The sequence below is a fragment of the Mustela nigripes genome, chromosome 14, assembly GCF_022355385.1.
Source record: "Mustela nigripes isolate SB6536 chromosome 14, MUSNIG.SB6536, whole genome shotgun sequence".
NCBI classification, from domain to species: Eukaryota; Metazoa; Chordata; class Mammalia; order Carnivora; family Mustelidae; genus Mustela; species Mustela nigripes.
In genome coordinates, this window is record NC_081570.1 from 46,450,720 (window position 1) to 46,467,577 (window position 16,858).

Here is a 16,858-nt window from a genome sequence, read left to right on the forward strand (position 1 = left end):
ATTTATTTATTTGACAGAGAGAGATCACAAGTAGGCAGAGAGGCAGGCAGAGAGAGAGAGGAGGAAGCAGGCTCCCCGCTGAGCAGAGAGCCCAATGCGGGACTCGATCCCAGGACCCCGAGATCATGACCCGAGCCGAAGGCAGTGGCTTAACCCACTGAGCCACCCAGGCGCCCCACACGCCCTCACTTTTCACTCAGATCCCTTAGGGTAGAGTCACTCTAGGCAAGTTTGCCAAAAACCAGTTCCCTGGATGACCAGCTTGCAAAGCACGCAAACAAACACAAAAACTACATTTCTCAAAATTGCATGGAGCTGGGGCACCTGGTGGCTCAGTGGGTTAAAGCCTCTGCCTTCCGCTCAGGTCATGATCTCAGGGTCCTGGGATCGAGCCCCGCATCGGGCTCTCTGCTCAGCAGGGAGCCTGCTTCCTCCTCTCTCTGCCTGCCTCTCTGCCTACTTGTGATCTCTGTCTGCCAAATAAATAAATAAAGACTTAAAAAAAAATTTAAAATGGCATGGAGCTTTAGAGTAAATTTTTATAGAGCGTGTATCTTTTTTTCTTCCTCCTTCCTTCCTTACTTCCACCCTCTCGCCCTTTCTTTCTTTCTCTTTCTCCCTCTCTCCCTCCCTCCCTCCCTCTTCCTCTTTCTCTTTCTTTCTCTCTCTCTCTTTCTCCCTCCCTCCCTCTCTTTCTTCTTCCTTCCCTCTTTCCTTCCTTCCTTCTCTCTCTTTCTTTTCTTTTCTTTCTCTTTCTCTCTGTCTGCCTCCATGAATAGAGTATTATAGCCTCCATGTGTTCAGGTTATATTTTATGCTTTTTGATAGAAGGGTGTCTGCATGCGTGTGTGTCTCACAAGAAATTCACTCCACAAGAATTTATTGAGCATGTGGTATATTCAAGGCCAAAATGGGCCCATCCCATGTGAATAAGATTTTCTATTTTTCCCAACTTTAACCACTTTGGTTATTCTTGCGCCAGTTTCACAAGTGGCTCGTGAGTTTTCACTGTGTATTTCTAACACTTGAACTTGAAACTCACAGCACTTCTTACCACTGACAATGCACAGGAGGGGACAGGTTCCTGGGATTCATTCAGAACGTGTCCTTCCTGTTAGCTGTGTGTGTGTGTTGTTGCAACTTCTCTGGGAATGAAAACACCATGGAAGCCCCGAACTCTCCAGACCTCTTCCATGGGTGTCTTCCATCACCCGGCTGTCACAGATACAGCTCGGATCCTTAATATTGGCGGGACTGGTTTCTGTTAATTAGCCATTTTTCTTTCTTAAACGCAAGCATCTGATTAGTGATTAGATCACAGGCCTTACTTAAAGCAATTAGGAATAAATACTTCAGCTTTGTTCAATGAGGTAGGATCTAGGCAGCTTAATCTTATGGGGAAGAACAAAGAAACTTCAGGAAGAACACACTGGTTGTTTCCGGACTTACTCTGCGACTGGCACCTAATCTGTACCACAGCAGTGGGATTTCAGAAATAAAAGTTTCTTAAAGAGAATGCACAATGCTGGCCCCAAAACTGGGGCACCTCCCAATTCCTTCGATTGATGCTGTACGTAAGTACTGCGGGCTGACTTATATTCCAGCACCGGGCTGGGGACCGCAGTACAAACACGAAGGAAGTCATGGTCTTTGCCTTCATGCTCATGTAGTCTAGTGAGGCCTAAAGAAAATCAGCACACGATTACTAAAAAGCTCGAGTCATCTGATAAAAGAAAAGCACGGAGAAGTCACACAAAGTATAGGAGTTTAGGGGTGGGAGGTGCGGTGAAGGGAAGGACCGTGAAAGAGAGGGTGGCTAACTTGAGAACATAAAGGAAGGTTAGCCTATGCAGACGGTAAATAATGATGTGACGGTGGGAAGTGGCAGGAGATAGGACAGGAGAGGAGGAGACATGGGAGGATCACGCAAGGGATCACGCAAACTGTGTCTGGGAATTCGGACTTTAACTAGGGCAGTTTGCAATCACAAGAAACGCCAGGAGCAGATTTGCTGATTGGAGAGCTCATTAAGGTCACAGTGGAGACAACAGACTGAGATGGACACGCGGAGGTGGGAAGTCCAGTGACCAGTCTACTTCAGTAGTCTAGGCCAAACAGGAGGACAAGGGCTTCTAGGGGGTCACGTCAGTAGAAGAGATGGAAAAGTGGAAGCTCAGGAAAGACGAGCAACTTTCTTTCTCCCATCCCTACTGAGTGGTGAAGCAGGATTTTGAAACCAGTTCAAGAGGGCCCCCGAATCCTGTCGTTTTCCCACTGCACCCGAGGTCCCCGCCCTGTGTAAAGGACAAACAGGGTTGGGAGATTAAGGAGTGGGGTGTGAAATGGGCTGGAGGGAGAACACACTGGAAAGGGAGAGACCCACTCGCACCGGTGCACGAAGGGGATCCTGGAGAAAGGAAGAGTAAGGGATCCATGTTTATCGGTCTCGCTTCCCAAACTTTAAAAGTGCGTAAGAATTCCTTGGAGATCTTATTAAGGTGCAGATTCCAATTCAGTAAGTTTGGGTTGGGGTTGGAGATTCTGCACTTTTTAATAAGCTCGCAGGTGAGGCCCGTACCACTGGTCCAGGGACCACAGTTTGAGAAGCAATGGTGGAGGTCCCGTTAGGAGCCCAGGGCTTAAGGCAGACCAGGAATCGAATCCTGGAGTTGGCACTTATGAACGGTGTGACCATGTGGAATGTATTAGTTTACAGGGCTGCTATAGCAGAATGCCAAAACCTGGGGTGCCAAACACGACAGAAAGCTATTGTCTCACAGTTCTGGAGGTTAAACGTCTCAAATCAAGGCACCAGCAGGGTCATGCTTTTTCTGACAGCTCTGGGAGGTGAGGGTGGGAGGAATACTTCCTTGCCTCTGCTAGTGCCTGGTACTTGCTGGCAAAATCGGGGGTCCCTTGGTTCACAGACATATCACCCCAGTCTCAGCCCTGCCTTCTCGCTCTGTACCTACACATTGTCTGCCTTCTGGGAGTGTCTGTCTCTGGGTCCAAATGTCCCCTCTCCATAAGAACACCAGTTATGTTGGATTAGGGTCTACCCTAATGACCATTTAAACTTGATTATTTCTATAAAGACTATTTCCAAATAAAGTTATACTCTAAGATACTGGGTGTCAAGACTTCAGTATGTCTTTTTTGTAGGGGGGCATATTTAACTCATAACAGGCAAGTTATTTTACATCTCTGAGTCTTGGTTTCTTTACCTGCATAATAGGGATAATAATTCCTACTTTAAAAAAGTTATTTATTTATTTGTGAGAGAGAGAGAGGGCATGAGCAGTGGGGAGAGGCAGGGGGAGAGGGACAAGCAGATTCTGTGGGGAGCCCTATGCAGGGTCTGATCCTAGGAACCTGAGATCGTGACCTGATCCAAACTCAGAAGTTTAACTGATTGAGCCACCTGGGTGCCCTGATAATTCCTACCTTATAAAGTTAAATTAATGAATTTAACTTTATTAATAAAATTTTTTTTATTATTTATCATTATTTATTTTATTATTTTGTACTTATATGTAAATAACATTTATATATAAATACATAAATAAAAGTAAACATCTATATTCACAGTATATCATTGATTATGAAATTATCATTTAATTAATATTAATAAAATTAACTATAATAATAAACTGATAACATAAAATATATAATAATATAATAGAATATATAAATAGATATTAAATAACATAGATTAATTATTAAATAATTTATTATTGGTAATAATAACAGATTAAATGAATAATAAAGGCAGAGTACCAGCACACAGGGAAGTATTACTTCGTGGGCACTTAAAATCCATCTCCTTTAACTGTCACCACCACCCGCCCTGTAATGCAGGCATCATTATTCCCACTGGATATCAGAAGAGACCGGGACTCAATAAGGACAAGAAGCTGGCACAAAGTCACACCATTATTAAGATTTAAAACTCAGTGTTCTCCAAAGCCCGTGATGTTTATTCTCACTCCGAGGTTGACTGGGGGTACTGACAGTGGAGGCAGAGTTAAAAACTATTTCCTGCAGAGGAAACAGCACAGGAAGATGACGATTATTTTTTTTTTTTAATCAGGGAGAGACATGTGCCTAATGCAGATGCTGGTTTCTAAGTACCCAGAATCACAGATGAGGTGCTCAGAGAGCGCAGGGTTTGGAGGAAGGAGGGGGCAAAGGCCAGATGGTAGAAGAAGTCCAGGGGATGAATCCCGTTCACTAGTTTTTTGTCAGCCTTTTTCAAGTTGCAAGGCAGCACTGGCGATTTTTTTTTTTAATAGGCCACAGAAATTTACAATCAAAATTTCAAAGCTAAAAATGCCTCCATGCCATCCTGGAAAATATTAAACAAAACAAAGCAAAACAAAACACCTGAGTGCTTTCCAGCCAACAAAGAGAGAAACGTGTAGGCTGTGATGAGTAATTGAACTTACTTTTGTCTGTTTGCAATAAACATTTGCAAAACACATTATCCTTTTGACATTTCCGTGAGGATTGCTTATACTCTATTTTCTGCAAAATGCCTTCCGTTCTTACCAGGTTCCCCTAATTACCTCTCTGGAAGAAGACCATCTTAGCCCTTCAGAGCCATTATCAATTTTAAACAGTTGATTCCTAATTTTGGTTGATGTTGCTGTTATACTGAGCTATCTCTTGAGCGTGGAGAGCCAATGACATCCTAAGGTACAGATAGCTATGAAGAGCCTGAGAGCCAGCCAGAAGAGTGATGGGGATGGAAGAGCAGGCAGGAGTTTGATGATATTCCTTCCGTGTTTGTCAGTCCTATGGGCCTTGCATGGCCCACCAGTGGTAAGGGAGCGACGGTGCCTGGGTTCTGATGCTCTGTCATTTTCAAGCCACGTGGCCTTAAGAAAATTGCTTGAACATTCTATGCCTAAATTTCCTTATCTACAAAACTGGGATAAAAATAGAACCTATTTCACAAAATTACGAGGATCAAAGAAGTATAAAGAGCTTAGTTATATGCATCCTGTGGTATGTCTTCAATAAATGGTAACTGTGATTGTGATTTTCTTTGCTTGGCATGGAGAATGAGACTGTGGAAGTCAGAAGACCTTGTCACGTGCAGAGTGTGGAATCTCCCTGATTTCACTAACAAAGTGGACTTACCTGGCATCCACATCATGTGGAGTATTATAGGACATAGTAATGATTCTGTAGGTGTTTTGTTTTGTTTTGTTTTGTTTCTAATTGTAATGGGATGCCACTGGGGTGCTTTTTAGCAGGGCAGTTGAATGATCAGATTAGCATTTAACAAAGTTATTCCAACTACTCTTTGGAGTCTACTCTAAAGTCTACTCAGAGTAGACGGAGTCAAGGGTATGCCAAGAAACCAGGCAGGTGAGGCATTTCCAAGGGCATCAACCATGGTCATGGGGGGGGGGGGGGAGAAGGAGTGAAGTGGACTCAGCCTGTGAACTGCAGACAGCTAGCTCCCAAGGACTCGGTTGTAGCGGGGGGAATGTGAAGGAACGGTCCAGGATTTCAGAACAAGTACACGGAAAGAAACTTGTGGAAAGATAGGCAGGCTTCTATGAATACTCCAGAGCAATGGCAAAAAGAACAACAACTAAAAGGAATAGGAATGTCTGTATGGAAAGGAAGAGGGGAAGGAAGACGACCAGAAACTCAGAGATTTGTGGAAGACTTGTGCTCTCCGCAGGGCCCTGCAGCACTGCGGGCTGACAGGGCACCACGGTTAAGGTCTGGCAGAAGAGGAAGCTGCCGTACTTGAGGAACGCTGTGCTGGTCCCTTCTGCACAGGAACCATTCAACTTCGAATCGGTGCTTACTCACATTATGCAGGTGTGGTCTTGCCATCAAAATACACAGTAATGCCCTCCGGCATAGAAAAGACTCTTGTATCTCCATCTTATAACATGGTCCCATGGTTATAACAAAGTTCTCAGAAAATACTCATTGAATTTGCAAAGTTGTTGAGTAAAAGAGAAAGCATATATTAACCAACAATGTTTTTGAGAGTCTGTGTTACACTTTGTGAAGACAGAAAATGATTGGGAGATGGATACTGACCTTCTCTACCTACCTTTCCTTTCCCTCTCTCTTCTCCCTTACCTCCTTCTGTCTTGTCTATTTCATATATATGAAACATATATATATGTGTATATACATATGTGTTTATATACACACACACATATATATCACACACGCACAAACCTGTACCCAAATACACATGCACAAGTGTGTACACACACACACACACACAAACATGCACCCACAAACACATGCACAAGTGTATACATACACACACACACCCCCCCACATACTGCACCAAAAAGGAGAATGAGCAACAGGGACTCCAATACTGAATCTTTGCACAGATAGAGTCTGGGCCTGCGTGACGTGGGTCTCATCCTCCTTAGACCAACAGGCTAGCTAACTACGGCATGCCCTCTTCATGATAAAGTACACAAAAGCAAGCCCCGTTCTACAATCCAGTCTGAAGCCTCTGCCTGCACCACGCCTGCTTATATCTCATTGGTCAACACAGTCATAAGGCAGAATCCAAGGCCAAGGCACGGGTACGTCAAATCTGCAGAATCTGTAAAATTACCTAAAAGGTATAAGCACCAGGAAAGATCTAGACCCACGGTTAACTTGGACAAGGCCTTTGAATCGCCAGGTGTCCTCACCTCTATAAACAGCTTGGATCAGATCCATGAGTCCTACAGAGTGAAATCTAGCCCTCCAGTAGAATACAAAATGGATTTAGAGGGCACATGGAATTTAGTTAACTCTAATATCTAATATGTGGCATTAGCCGACATTGAGCACAGAAAGCGATGATGACTCACTTTTGACTTTGCTTTCAATATTCTCAGCTACATCAAGGAGAAAGGCCAAGTGAGTGCCTGTGACAAGCCCAAAACCTTTGCTGACTTCCCCTTTTAACAATGTCCCTAGCAGACCACAGCACTGAGTGAGAATTCCCAGAGTGCTTTGTTTTCGTTTTATTCATTTATTTATTTATTTAATTTGTTTAAGATTTTATTTATTTATTTGACAGAGAGAGAGAGAGATCACAAATAGGCAGAGAGGCAGGCAGAGAGAGAGGGGGAAGCAGGCTCCCTGTTGAGCAGAGAGCCCAATGTGGGGGCTCCATCCCAGGACCCTGAGATCATGACCGGAGTTGAAGGCAGAGGCTTACCTCACTGAGCCACCCAGGCGCCCCCATTTTATTTTTGACTACAGTGTATTTATAGCAAGAGATGCTAGATTTCATTTAGTTATATAAAGTATCTTTAAAAATAGATGTATTTATATAAAAATTACATGTATTTATTAAAAACAAAAAAATACATGTATTTAAATAAAAATACACATATTTAAATAAAAAGAGCTGATTTAAAGAAAATACAAAGTAAATTATTGGTGACAGGCAGAGAGGAAAAAGTCATGGCTATGGGCTTGAATGACTGAAGTTTGGGAAATTCTGGATTTGATCATCTTTATGGTTCCGAGATCCTATGATCACTGCCAGCTTCATTGCTCTACCTGTGGTCTCCACTTCCACCCCAAGGCTTTCTCAGAGGAAGATGAGAAGCCTTCTCTTCTGATGGCTTATCTGACCCTTCATTTCCCCTCCCCTCTATGTTTGAGCAGCCCAGCTGCCAATATGACTACCCAGCCAGATGTATTTGATTGACATGCTCATTCCTGCACAATGGGCCAGAGTCAGTCACCCCGTGGTTGTCCCTGCCCTTGGCATTGTGACGCATGGGCCCAGATTCCAAATGTCATGTCACATCTCCTCACGGCATCAAAGCACCCTTGAGAGCAGGAAACCCTAACAGATGGCTGAAATGCCTTCAAAAAGACTCCCCCAGACAGCTCGGGAGATGCACAGAGCCCCGTCGGTGGTGATGGGTTGCAACATATGCTCAACAAAAAACGCCAAAGGGAAGAGAGGTTCCCGCACCCACCGAGACCACAGAGTGTTGGTTCAAATGCTGGGTATCAGCTGCCTTAGCCAGAGTGCCATTTGCTTTTGTAAAATATCTGTTAAATCCCTGATCTCAATGCTTAGCATGCTGGACTTTTAAAGGTAGTGATGGAAAACTTTTTATTTACATTGAATATTTCATTACAAAGCAGATGAATGGGGAAAGGTCATTTTCTCTCAGCAGTGGACTGTCACTCCCTCTGGTCCAGCAATTCCTAACCTGCATTTTCTGGATCCTTCAGAAGCACACAGCTGGTCTTAAAGAGGCCTGTGAACCTTCCAAAATTACCGGCAAACATTTGTGTGTGTGTGTGTGCACCACATACAGGTTTCTGTGGAGAAAGAGTCTCAAACTTTCGTTTGGAATTTCAAAATGGTCCCTGTCTCATTAGAAACCACAGGTCTAACAGGGCTCCTTAGAGAGAATGTGTGGGGCAGAAAAATGTCAAACCAAAACAAAACAAAATTAAACTGCAGTGTAAGAATCTTTAACATTTTCACATTAAGAAAAACATTTGCTCTTTACCATCCCCATAATTTCAAAAGGGTTATTTTAGTATAGCAGGACATGTAAAAACATTTCAGGAAGGCCATAAGCTCAGATTAAAAACATAAATTAAGCTTTGTTTAAAAAAAAAAATCACTACATTGTCCATTTTCGTTTCACTGGTGGCCAGCACCAATCTGTGGGCCAGGATCTGGGAAGCCCTGATTTCAGAGTGGGAATTTCCTACTCAGCATGCAAATCTTTAGAAAACTATGGACTTCTTGGGATTCCCCATGGCTGAGTTCATGACACCACCCCCCACCCCACCCCATCTCTGTTCCTGGACCACCTGAAGAGAAGTCCTTTATCTTTGACTCCACTCCACTGTGACACCTGCTACGACACCCCACGGCCAGGATGGTGGGTTCAATGCAGCGACTCATCTCATTGACTATGGGATGGCTACTGACTAGGCCCCCCACGTGGGCCACACTGTGAGCTAGGCACTGGATATGCAGAAGTGCTAATCAACCCTTCCTCGAAGGACTTCTACTGTGGCAGAGGGGACGACAGAAATAGTGTAAGTGGGGACTATTCCCCACTCTACTGCCCTCTCCCACATTGTCAAAGGAAAAAAAGAAAGAGTGTCTGATGCTTTCCAGGCTGTATCACATAATCTATGTTTTGTTTCAATGTGGGGAACCCCAAATAGCACTGAACGATTGAATTATTTTCCCCAAAGGAATTCAAAATGCCTCTTCCCTATAGAAGCGTGTGACAGAGAATACAGAATGGAGGGTGTCGGAAGAAACACATTGAATACAGGCAGGAAGTTTGCAGACACCTCACTGCAGGGAGTTGGGCCTCTTTACCATGCAATGGTAATTCCAGTTCTTAAAGTAGGTTTTAAATGTATGCCTCTGCAAATGCTGGGCTCCACTGACTCTTGCCCATGGGAAGAGCCCAAGGGAAGCAACTGGTGTCAGAGCACACAGTGACAAGGAATGGGACGAGACAGAGGGAGACAGCTGGCAGAATCTGGAGGAGAGACATAGATCCACTGAAATAGAAATGCTTCTCCTGATCACACAGCCAAAGTGTGGGGAAACTGGCAGCTGATTTCAAAATCCACTGTACAGTATGCAGACTTGTAGACAATTTTATGAGGGCTTTCACTCTTTCCCACTCCCCCCACCCATTGCTTTCTACTTTATTTTTTATTTATCTTTTAAAATAGTTGTCTATTTATTTGAAAGAGAGAGAGAGAGAGAACACACAGCATAAATGGGGAGAGGGGAAGAGGGAGAGAATCTCCAAGCAGATTTCCCGCTCAGGGGAGAGCCCCATTCAAGGCTCATGACCCATGAGATTAGGGCCTGAGCCAAAATGAAGAGTCGGACTCTCAACCAACTGAGCCACCTTGGCGCTCCTCCTACTGCTTTCTACTTTATCAAACAATAAAGCACAAACGGATACTCCCTGTGGGGACAGCAAAAGGACAGCAAGGGCAGAGAAGGTTCTCTCATGAAGAGAACCAACAGCAGAGACCCATCTTCACCAATAGGGCCAATACTGATTTCCAGGGAGGAGCAGGACATGGTCAGCTCAAATTTGGTGAGGGCATTAGGATGAAGCACCAACCCCAGACTTTGACCCCTGACAAAGATCTCGACACATCACTCAGGATAAGGGCCTTCAGGTGCTTTGATCCCATATTCCCCCCTTCTTTTTACCAGGAAGCACCTTAAGCGGCTATATAATTCCATCCAGAAGCCCACAGATTATCTCCAACTAAGGATTCTTACTGTATTAAATAGCACTGAGATGCCTGTAGCTTCTTTCATCTAGGTCTCTGCTGGAATCTTCTACCGTCAGCGATTTCTGTTTCAGAAGAAGGGGCATCTTACTATTTGTGGCTATGGTCTTTAGGGGGCCAAGCAGAAGGGTATGAGTACTATCTGAAATTCAGTGGCTTTAAGATCCTTTCTATGAACTACCTTTGCTGCAGAGATGTCCAAACCAAGTTTATCAGCAATATCTTTTGGAGGCACAGAGGAAAGACAAGTGCTTCTGTGCATCCACGGAATGTCTTAGAAGTCAGCTACCATGTCATGTCTTAGAAGTCCTCTGAACTTATTACATGGAAAATGGTTAACCACAGCGTATGTTTCTGGGAGAGCCACCTGAATGTTATTACATCCATAAGCAATAGTTACATTTCTTGTGATATCACATGCATGCAAAATGTCAGTTCTGGTCAATGAGATTTTAATCTCAATCTGATTCCCAGGACCCATGACTTCTAACTTTAAACGCAACTTGATCAGAAGCTTGGCAAAATTTCCTGGCGTTCCTCTGATTTCAACTTTTTGCTGCTTAGATCAGATATCACCATCTCCTTTTATTAAGCCAGTTCTGGAAGGGTATATGATTTTCCATTAGGAAAAACCACCTCAGCTGCTTCAATTATAAATTGTTTCTCATAATATTCACTGAACATGGTGACAATGACATAGAGAACTACTTTTGCCTTCATGAAGTCAGTTCCTGTGCATTCACGGAATACATTTCTCCTATTGGCTGCTAATTTGGAATGATTCACATTGATAATAGGAGGCCTTAAAATGATGGCACCATTGCTCTCATAGGTAACCAGGTACAGGAGTTTATTTTCAGCAATGCATAAATAATGTTCAAGGAGCACTTTCATTCTTAATACTGTGTTTGATTTTCATTTAATGTCTCAAGTTCTAAAGTCCTTAGTTAAGAAAGCCTCTCTGACTATCTTTGCATAACAGACTGAATTGAGTGGATTTTACCAGATAGCTATAATTGGCAGGAATCTAGCAGGTAAGTAGATAGGTAAGTAATAGCAGTTACTGTCAGGTAAGCCCCAACCTATCACATAGGTTCTCTCAAGACATGTGATAGTGATATTTCCCTTTCAGTTGAAAAGCCAAGGCACAGAGAGATTAATCACCTTGGCAAAGGACACAGAGCAAGCCAAAGATAGCCAGGACTTCACTGACATAGCGTTAAGAATCAAAGAAACAACCACAGGGGCCAGGACCCAGGTCTCAACTGTTGCCAGTCTTCAGTTTTGGGGACATCAAGATTGAATGCTATTCTCCACAATTTATAGGTATCCAAACAATTAGAAGATTCATAAAGATGACTGAATGGTTGGAAAATATCCCTATTCCTCTTGCAAAAAGGAACTGTGATTAATATAAAGAAGGTAAAGCTGAAATAAATTGGAAACTTGGAAAACATGATGAATTTTAGAATGAACCAGAGAATATAAGATTTAAGGGAATTCAAAGGTATCCTGCCAAACTTAATGGAAATGCTGAGGCACACAGGATGTAATTATTTTTGTGATATAATGTGACATAAAGTGATATAATTATTTTTGCACAACAAACTAGTAACATAGTAGGAACTAGAATTTACTTCTCCATGTCCAGGCTCAATATGCAAACCCCCCAATACAAGGAATTTAGAAGACGCTATACCGACACATAAACTATGAAGAAGAAATTTTCATCAAACTGAGGTAACAATTATTTTCTCCCTGAAAGTACAGACTCTGGAGGACATGACATTTTGTTGTCAAGGGAAGACATGGGGACAAAGTCCCGAGGTAAATATAGTACAAGAGATTCTTGAGCTGTAGTCTTGGGCAGAGAACCAGAATAAATCCAACAACAGGTCCATTTTATTTCCTGGAGCAAGATCTGTGACTCCCAACATTTCAAGCCCTAGATGACAACCTTAATACTATTCCCAAGTTCAAAGGTTTTACTTTCTTATTTGCTGTTACTAAAGCCCTGGGCCTTTGAGCCTTGGTTTTGCAAGGACAAGACTCAGGCCTCTGAGGAGTGTGAAAACAGATTCCATTCCCACTCAGATGAAAGCCTTACGTACACACATATCCAGAGGTAACTCAATTTTCTCCTAAATCCACTCCAGTCAGGCTTTTGCCCCCTCCACCAGAACGAAAGCAACTTCTGTCAAGGTCATCAGTGACCACAACGTTGCTAACACAACACTCACTTCTCAGTCCTTACTGACTGCAGCATCACACAGCACAGGTGGTCACCCTCCTCCATGAAGCACATTCTTTACCTGACTCCCAGGACACTCCTCTCCCTTGGTGTTCCTTTTCTCCCCTGCTACTCCTTCTTAGCCTCATTTGTTGATCCCTCCTGTCTCTTCAATCCCTCAAGATCAGAGCTGCCCAGGCTTCCACCCATGAATACGTTTCTTTCTCTACCAAGACTGCCTCTGGAAGTGATCTCAGCCAGTTTTAACATCTGTATATATCATCTATGGGGTGAAAACTTCCAAATGTGGTTAACTCTACACTCAGCCTTCAAAATACAGCCCAACCACTTTTCATCACCCTCCAACACTATCACCATCAGCTCTTGCCTGGATTTTTGCAACAATAATTGTGTCCACTCTTGCCCCCTTAACATTGATTTTTTTTCCCTAAAGATTTTATTTATTTATTTGAGAGACAGAGATCACAAGTAGGCAGAGAGGCAGGCAGAGAGAGAGAGGGAAGCAGGTTCCCTGCTGAGCAGAGAGCCCGATGCGGGACTCGATCCCAGGACCCTGAGATCATGACCCGAGCCGAAGGCAGCGGCCCAACCCACTGAGCCACCCAGGCGCCCCTCATTGATTTTTCATCTAGCAGTGAGAGTAATCTTTTTAAGACATAGGGCAGAAAAAAAAAATCATTGTTTCTTGCCTCTGCCTTCCTGTGGTTACTTGTCGCACAGTGAAAACCAAAGTCTCCATTAAATTTCTCACCTGCTCTTTTACTATACTATTCCTATTTCAGCCTACTCCAGATGCATAGATCTCCACCTCTTCCTCACACAGGTCAAGTACAACTGAATTTCAAGGCTTTCACACTTGGCATTCCCTCTGCCAACAGTGCTCTTCTCCTAGATAATGGAGGCTCGCTCCTGCATTTCCTTCAGGTCTCTGTTCAAAAGTCACCTTGTCAACAAGGCTTTCCTGGACCACCTGTATTTTATAGCAGCTCCCCTCCCTCCTCTGTACTGTCATGACAGCCCTTGTCTCTACAGCAGTTATCATGATTGTACATGACTGTACAAGCCATCCAAGTGTTCTTCTGTTGTCCTTATGCAAATTCCATACTTAATGGGGATTTTGCTTATTTGGTTTACTGTTCTTCTGCTACCACCTCAAATGGTTTCTGGCACACAGTGGCTACTCAATAAATAGCTATTGAATAAAAGAACCAACTTAACAAATCTTGTCCAAGGATCTATAATCAAATTCAGGGAGCAATGCACTTAAATCCACCATGAAGAGAGGAAGCTTCTGTTCCTTACACGCATCTGCCTTGATCCTCCAACCATACTCTAGGCTCCCTAAAGGATTTGATTCCTTACAAAATATTAAAAGTGAATAATATCTTATGTAATAGGGCAGAGAAGAATTGTGGTCCTAGATCCAGGCTGCCTGGATCCAAAGCTCACTCTTGATTTCTTACTTGCTATTTGTCCTTGGGCAAGTAACTGAATTTCTGTTTCTCAGATTCCTTGTCTGCAAAAGAGTGATAATGGTAGCACTTACCCAGTAAAGTTACTATAAGAACTGAAGAAGACCTATTGCATTTAAGGTGCCTAGAAAGGGACCTGGTGCATAGTAAATACTTAAGTGTTAGCTCATGCTAGCTCACTAAGAACAAATTATCCAATTAATATTCTTGTTTGTTCTCCAAGAAGCTTTTTTAGGGGAGTTGCATATATACCATATATACATACATACACGTATAGTGTATGTATGTGTGTATATATGTATATACATATATATGTATGTGTGCATATACATGTGCATGTGTGTATGTGTGTATATACATATATATGTATGTGTGCATATACAGTGTGCATATACATGTATACATGATATATATGTTACATAGATATACATGTATCTATATACACATATGTAAATAGATGTATGCATTTATGTATTTAAATATTGGCTTACTTTTTTCCTGTGTCCAGCTTCTTATAAAGCAGATATAAGCACTTCTTTCTTCCCGAAGATGATCCATTTCACCAAATATTAATAAGCCACATAAATTTTCCCTAATATTTTATAGGGGTCTTGGAAGAGAGGTCTTCTATCACTTACTATAGCAAAATGTGAAAGACCTTCTTTGGACGTTTCTCTTCTCCACCAGCATTTGCTCTTTCACTACACCATCGACCAGACTTTTCCTTTTCACATCCGCACACAGTTCCCTGCTGCCTCTCTTAGGATGACCTGGCCCCATCATCTGAGCCTATGTTGCCTTTCACCCACCCACAACCTTGATGTTTGCTCACCCCCATTTTCTGCAAGGACTCCTTTGGGAGCTGTATCTTCCTCATATTTTACTCTTGTATCCTTGACATCTAGCAGAGGGCCATGCTCTATGGGTTACTAAGAGAATGGATACATGGAAGAATCTTATGCATGAATAATCTTCTTTTATAGAGAGGAACATTGAAGCAAGAGTGTCAAACAGCCTCTGGAACATCAAAAAGAGATCTCAGATTATCCTGCCCTCCTCTGCTCCCATCCACCACAAAGACTAAGCACATCCAGCTCCAGTCTTTCTATTCAACACCTGGAATGATTCCGACTTTCCTGTCTGCTCTGAAGATCACCGTGACACCAGGAGCCAGTCTGAGACCATGCAGAGAGCAAGCTCTCTTAATAGCTGCTTCTTTTGTTTCATTTCCTACTGGGAAAAACTAATCAAACATGTAGGAAGCTTAAGAATATTCCAGGACAATCTGATTGTTCACTGGTGGCCAGTTTCAAAGAAATGCATACTGATGAATACAAACACCGTTCGCCCTGCCTCCCTGGATAGGGTCCACCCAGCTTGAGCAAAGCCAGGGTCTGAAGGAAGGTGGCACAAGAAATAGCTGCAGGAAACAAGCCCTGTTTCCTCTTTTTATTCAGAAAACTAGGCCCAGTTGGTAAGGGCCTGAACGACTGTGACTTTCTTCTTTGTGACTTTTTTCTTTCTTTTTTTAGGTGGGGTAGGGGACGTAGGAAGTAGGGGACTTATAGTGAAGACTTAACTTTGCACAAATGAGAGTAGAAATTAAGTATCAATTTCTAAGTCTTCTTGTTTGGGGATATTTTAGGAAGGACTTTTCCTTCCTCTTTCATCGGGGAAGTCCTGACGAGACTCAATACTCTGCTTAAGTGGCACATCATAATGCCCTTTCCATATGTCCCAACAAGGCTGATCTTCCACTCCTTGTTGACAACTCTCACCTGATACATGTGTCCATATCCTTTTACTGCTCTCCACTTGCAGGCTTCATGCCCTAATAGACAATGAACTTCTTAAGGCCAGGATCACATTATAACCAACATATAATCAGTTGCCAATAAATGTGGTTAAATACTTAAACAAATGAAAAGCATAAGCACATTCAAATTACATCTCTGATCTAACTCCCCCCCCCTTTTTTTTAACCTTGAAACCATGACCTGAGCTGAGATCAAGAGTTGGACACTTAACTGACTGAACCACCCAGCCATTCCTATCTCAATACTCTTCTAATATAGATGTGCTTTGGTATACAAATCTAGACAACAGACATGATGATCCCTTCACTGACCTCACAGAAGTATTTTTATTTATTTTTTTGTGAGTAAAGCAATAGAAATTTAAGAGGGTATTATGCTTAGCAAAATAAGTTAATCGGACAAAGACAACTATCATATGATCTTCCTAATATGAGGAATAGAGATGCAATGTGGGGGGTTTGGAGGGTAGGAAAAGAATAAATGAAACAAGATGGGGTCGGGAGGGAGGCAAACCATAAGAGACTCTTAATCTCACAAAACAAACTGAGGGTTGTTGTGGGGAGGGAGTTTGGGAGAGGGTGGTGGGCTTATGAACATTGGGGAGGGTACGTGCTATGGTGAGTGCTGTGAAGTGTGTAAACCTGGGGATTCACAGACCTGTACCCCTGAGGCTAATAATACATTATATGTTAATTAAAAAAAATACATTGTCTTCTTGGAACACTGAAAAAATAAAATAAAATAAAAATAATAATAAAAAAGCAATAGAAGTTTATTAAGTGAAGATACAGAAAAAGTTCTTAAATATGAGAGGGGGTCCCCACAGGATTGCCCCTCACAGAAGTACTGAGAGGATTAAATGAAACAATAGATATAAAAAGGCTTTGTAAAGGTAAAATGTCATACAAATATGAAGAGTTATTGCTAAGGAATATCATATTCCACTTAACTTTGGATAATCCCAAAATCAGTCCAGGAACTGTTCTTTATTTTTAAAAATATTATCCAATATAAGTTTA

The 16,858-nt window shown here is 42.5% G+C and overlaps 1 protein-coding gene and 1 pseudogene across 3 annotated transcripts in view; both read right to left on the reverse strand.

Moving 5' to 3' along the window:
• DAB1 (DAB adaptor protein 1) overlaps positions 1 to 16,858 on the reverse strand; it is a 1,136,100-nt gene that overhangs the window by 668,606 nt on the left and 450,636 nt on the right. The gene's annotated exons all lie outside the window — the stretch shown is intronic.
• LOC132002056 (phenylalanine--tRNA ligase beta subunit-like) lies at positions 9,926 to 11,193 on the reverse strand (annotated as a pseudogene).